Source organism: Nicotiana tomentosiformis, chromosome 1 (genome assembly GCF_000390325.3).
Source record: "Nicotiana tomentosiformis chromosome 1, ASM39032v3, whole genome shotgun sequence".
Lineage (NCBI taxonomy): Eukaryota > Viridiplantae > Streptophyta > Magnoliopsida > Solanales > Solanaceae > Nicotiana > Nicotiana tomentosiformis.
In genome coordinates this window covers 5,841,759-5,847,415 of record NC_090812.1, presented here as the reverse complement: position 1 = coordinate 5,847,415, position 5,657 = coordinate 5,841,759, and the positions used below count along the sequence as shown (strand labels likewise).

General features: G+C 32.0%; 1 long non-coding RNA gene across 1 annotated transcript; it reads right to left on the bottom strand.

The window, feature by feature from the left end:
* Positions 1-2,618: 2,618 nt before the first annotated feature.
* On the bottom strand, positions 2,619-5,017 carry LOC104091141 (uncharacterized). The gene is made up of 2 exons (XR_004505679.2): positions 4,774-5,017; positions 2,619-4,092 (listed from the first exon to the last, which is right to left on the bottom strand). It is a non-coding gene; the product is annotated as an uncharacterized lncRNA (long non-coding RNA).
* Between the last annotated feature and the right edge of the window lie 640 nt (positions 5,018-5,657).

Here is a 5,657-nt window from a genome sequence, read left to right as displayed (position 1 = left end):
GGCTTCTTAGTTGTGCTTTGACAACAATTATGGCAAGAATGTCTATGGCGAATTTTTCAATCACAAATCTAACCGCTCAACACACGCAGCTTCAGCTTGAATCGATGGGGACTAAAATCACTAGCCTTAAGGCTCTGATACCATGCTGAATTAGCAGATTTGAGATGAAGAACCCTAGCTAAGACAAGAGACGAAATGAAATGAGGAAGGAAGAAGAATATCTGTATCTTTTTCATTCAATGAAACAATGGGCTACAACTCTGTATTTATACAATTAGTTACTATTAGAACTAACTAACCGCCTCTAACAATCTACTAACAACTCTACTGATAAATAGTCTAAAATTCCCTTGCTCTATATACAAACTAAGTGACCCCTTTCTCTACAGGAGTAATCTAGCCCTTGTAAATAATGTTATTCCTTTCACAGACTTTATCAGCTCTCTTACCCTGGCTTGACAGACTGCTTTTGTTTTTCTTTTGGTTTGCTCCTTGTACTTATTATAGAACATGATGTAATGGAGCTAACATATCTCATTTATAATCATTGCATCTTCTTGATACAACAATATATAACATCTTACTTCATCAAAAAAAGAAAAAATAGAGAACAAAGCTGAGTACAAAGATATGGCCTTGGCCTACATCTGAGGTTATGTGATTGAAATAATTACTTGAGGAGTTAAACTTCGAAATGTAATGAAAATAAAATTAATCTATGTTAATCAAATTAAGAAAGACATTGAAACAATCTTCTAGACAATGGTACAAACGATTTAACAAGTTTATGTTGTGGCAGAAGTACAGAAGAAGCAAATACGATCATTGTGTGTATTTGTGCAAGCTTGAAGTCAGATCCTTCATATATCTTCTCCTATACGTTGATGATATATTGATAGGTTCCAAAAGTCAAGAGGAAATTGAGAAGTTGAAGATTCAACTGAGAAAGGAGTTTGAGATGAAGTATTTGGGTGAGACGAAGAAAATTCTTGGTATGGAGAGAAAAAGAGATAGACATTCAAAGAAACTCTATCCATCTCAGAGAGAATACTTGAAGAGAGTAATCAATCGATTTGGCATGAATGAGAACACGAAGTCGGTTAGCACTCCTCTTGATCCTCACTTTAAACTTAGTGCTACCATGTCGCCGAAGAATGAAGCTGAACGAGAGTATACGTCAAGAATGCCATATGCGAGTGCCGTTGGTAGCTTGATGTATGCAATGGTTTGCACAAGACCTGATATTTCACATGCTATCGAAGTTGTAAGCAGGTATATGCATGATCCAGGAAATGAGCATTGGCAAGCTGTGAAATGGATTCTACGGTATATTCGTAATACTGTAGATGTTGGATTGATTTGTTAGCAGGAAGATAGTCAATATCTCATTGGATATTATGACTTGGACAAGCGTAGATCAACTACTGATTATGTTTTCACTTTTGCAAATGCACCAGTTAGTTGGAAGTCTACTTTGCAGTCAACGGTTGCTTTGTTTACTATTGAGGCATAGTACATGGCAATTACAGAGGTTGTAAAGGAGGCAGTTTGGCTTCAAGGGTTGCTTAGAGAGCTTGGTATTAGTCAAGAAAGCATCACATTATTTTGTGATAGTCAGAGTGATATCCAATTAGCAAAGAACCAAGTTTATCATGCAAGGACGAAGCACATTGATGTTCGATATCACTTTGTACAAGATATTATAGAAGAAGGTGGAGTCATGGTGTAAAAAATTTGGACTACAGACAACCTTGCCGATATGCTAACAAAAGTAGTGAGTGCGATCAAGTTTCAACATTTTTTGAACTTGATCAATATTGTTGAACTTTGAAGATTGAAGTTGAAGACACAATCAAAATTTATCAGTGAGAGAAAATTAAAAAAGTGAAATCTTGTCAAGGTGGAGATTTTTTAAATTTGACAAGATTAATGTGAACTAGTGTGAATATTTGAAGCCTCCTTTTAGGAAGAAATTGGTAGATGCATTTTTCATGCATTTACATTGCATGATCACACTTAATATGATGTCATACATGACATTATTAAGGTCATTTCCCTTCTATAAATAGCAAAGGTTTTGTTCATTTGAAAACATCTCTAAGTTGCCTTTTTATCTCCTAAGACATTTGAATCTTCTTTCTCTCTCGTAGTATTTCACTTGTCACTACAAGAAAATGAGGATACGACAACATTACATAAATGTCATATTAGGTCACTTAAATATCGTTAATTCATTTACCGACATTTAATTTATATTTGTACTAAATGTCGTAAATTTTGGGGTCTGGAATTTTCTGACATTTATGTTTATGTCGGTAAGAGATTTGCGACATTTATAAAATTGTCACTTGAAATTTATGACATTTAACCTAATGTTGGTAAAAGATTTACAACATGTATTTATAGCCTTTATAAAATGTCACAATCTTATTTCCGACATTTATATTAAAATGTCAATAAAATATTCACGACATTTATTTATAACTTTTGGGAAATGTCGTATCAAAAATTTCAACATTTAGGTTAATGTTAATACTTTCATAGTGACATAAATATTTATATCAAGTCTGCAATTTCATAAATATGAAACACCAAATCAATGTAATAAATACAAAATATATCTAAAGAAAATAACTTTTATTATTGTATCAAAAGAACAAAGTGATGATCGAATAAGCGTACTCCTTACAATTTTGATGACGTCAAATCAAATCATCTCTCCATTACTAACTAAATCAGAAAAGACAAATCTAAAAACTAATTAAATCATAAAAGACAGTGAATCCAGCATACACCTATGTTAGAATCACTCCTAATTGGAGCTACTTCCCTTAACTTCCAGAATAAATTATGCAATAAAGCTTTATGGATGCATCTTTCCAAAAGTCGAGCATTCCCTTGCTAGTAATTGATCTCACATCCACCAAAAATGTTGTACAAGAAGTCCACATAAAAAATATATAACTATATAATAAAGTACAAGAAGAGTACATTTATTGTTTTCAAAATTTACCCTCTTCTTTTTCTTCGTACCAGCTCCACTGTTTGCAGTTCTTGATTATGTTAACCCGACAAAAAATATTAGACTATTCAAAACTTAGATTTGATTATCAAGCTACATTAGAAAAACATCAAGCACTAGAATTCAGAGATCAGACTTCCCAAAAAAGCAGAATTTACAAGTTGATCTTAAAAAAATAAATTCTTTCAGTAAATTAAGAATGCTAACAATTGTTCCTAAGTAGAATAAATTGCAACTCAACAATATCAACCCCAGATCTTTCTCAAACATTTAAAAGGGATAACAACATAAAGAAAAAACAGAACTTGAATCCAGTAACTAGTTATACATCACCACTCTTGCACTCTAAGGAAAGGCCTCCCTTGTATATACAAATTGAGTTCAGAGTTGAAAGTTAATACGGAGGAAATGATACGAATTATTGAGCAGAAATAAAGATAACACAAAAGTACTTAACCAAAAGAACACCACACGAAGAAAAATCCACATATATGACTATAGAGACTTGAAACAACCAATGATGCTTAACCAAACTTGCCGTCCAAAAGAATAAGAAAAGAAGAAATACTTTATAGGTGCTGTTTTATGGAGAAGAATTCTATCTTTTGCCACAACTTTATGTCTCTTTCTCTGTCAAGGAAGAGAGTTAAATAACAATCGCTATCAAATTTCAAAAGTAATTTAGGACAGTTTTCTTGGCTGAAAATTCATATTTATGCTTAATATATTTATTAAATTAGCTCAGGACCATTTTAGCAAGAGTATATTAAGAATATGATATGCTAGAGCACACATTTTGCCTATAAGACAATGAATGTTAGCTCAACCGAATGTTCAAATGAACAATTCACCAGCTCTTTCCATCTAATGCTAGATAAGAATAATGGCCTACAATACACAAATCAAAGTGCAAACTTAAACATAAGATGTAAATAAAATCTGAAAGAATTATGACTCCAACCTGACTAGAAGGCCAAATGTGTCGTGCTACGCAAAAGAGGCTAAGAATAATCTTCTTAACTGAACCATATATTGGAACTACTTGAAATTCCAATGAAACATTGGACTACCTGAAATCGCAATGAAACAGAGTTTAATAGCCAAAACCCATAGATCATCATTCACATGAATCTACTATCTCATTCCAAAGCAGGTTGAAAAGCAATCCTCTAAATAGAACTCGAACTTGAGCATCCAATTTAAATTTAAAAATACAGTGCTAAAATTACTCTTCTCAGTGTCCAACATGTCATATTAGCGAAGTGTTGAAGTGTACTTGGCAGATACAAAGTCTAAATTAAAAACTGAAAAAAGAGTTCGGCTGAAACGAAGGTAGTTCCTTAAATTGTCCTACGTCATAGAATCAGTTCACAATCATAAAGGTGGAAAAGATATCGATTACAACTTTTCATAGAAAATCCTAATGGTCCACCTAAAACTCAAAACTGAAGTAATATTAATTGGCAAAATTTTCAAAAATAAAAAACATAAAAAATAGCAAACAAGATGTCAATTAGCGATGACGATACTCAAAAAACTAGTTCTCGAATCTTATTTTATAAAGATAAAAATTTACAAGGGTGGAAATCCTTCATAGAAACATAGATCTCCGATTCAAATAGAAAACCCAGAATTCAGAAAAGAGATAGGCAGTTTATATATATATATATATATTATATATATATATATATATATAAAGAGAGAGAGAGAGAGAGAGAGAGAGAGAGAGAGAGAGAGATGAGTTGGGTTACCTGGAATGGTTGCCGGTGATGGTGAGAGAGAAATAAGTGGGGCAGAGGCGACGACAGCTCCTAAACTTCGATAGATGAGGGCTTTTTGCTTTATTCATTTATGTCTAAAATTTTCACTTATGGGAGGGAAAGATAAAATACTAAAATTTTCGTTCAATTACCGAAAAAAATGTAGAGAAATTTCTAACATTTGTGGTAAATGTTGCTAATTACCGACAAATAACATGACACTTGGAATAAATGTCACTATAATTGTGACATTTTGTATTAAATGTCCTTATTTTTGCAACTCTTTCTTATAAATGTCATGAAATTCTCTTTTCCTGATATTTATTTTTAAAGTTACTAAAGTCAATATATTTATTTGAGTTGATTGTGTCCGAGTACTAGGCAAAAATTAAATTTTGCCGAACCTCGTTAATTTCTGGTATTCTTTTTATTATTGTCTCATTTACTATTTATTAGCTACCTTTAGATATAATAGTTGTGATTTAATTACTCTCTATATATTCAACAATTTTTAGATTGAAGGAAAGTTTAAAATGACGTCCAATAAGAAGTAACTGCGCAGTTTTATTTTTTTGATCAGTGAGGTAACTACACATGTTTAAGCAAATACAATTCGAGAGAAAAAAAAAATTCTCCTTCGCCTTAAGAAGATCAACAATAGTTCTCAAGCTTAAGAAGATTAACAATTGTTCTCAAGCTAAGAAGGAATATGATCTTCTTTTTTCTTTTCATTTCTTCTTCCTTTTTTTCATGATAGATAGATAGTACCTATTTTCACAAAAACCACTCTAATAATGAAATTTTGGGTAAAATCAACTTTTATTTCTCTGCTTTATTGAGACACAGGAAAACAATGATCATGATAAGAAACCAAA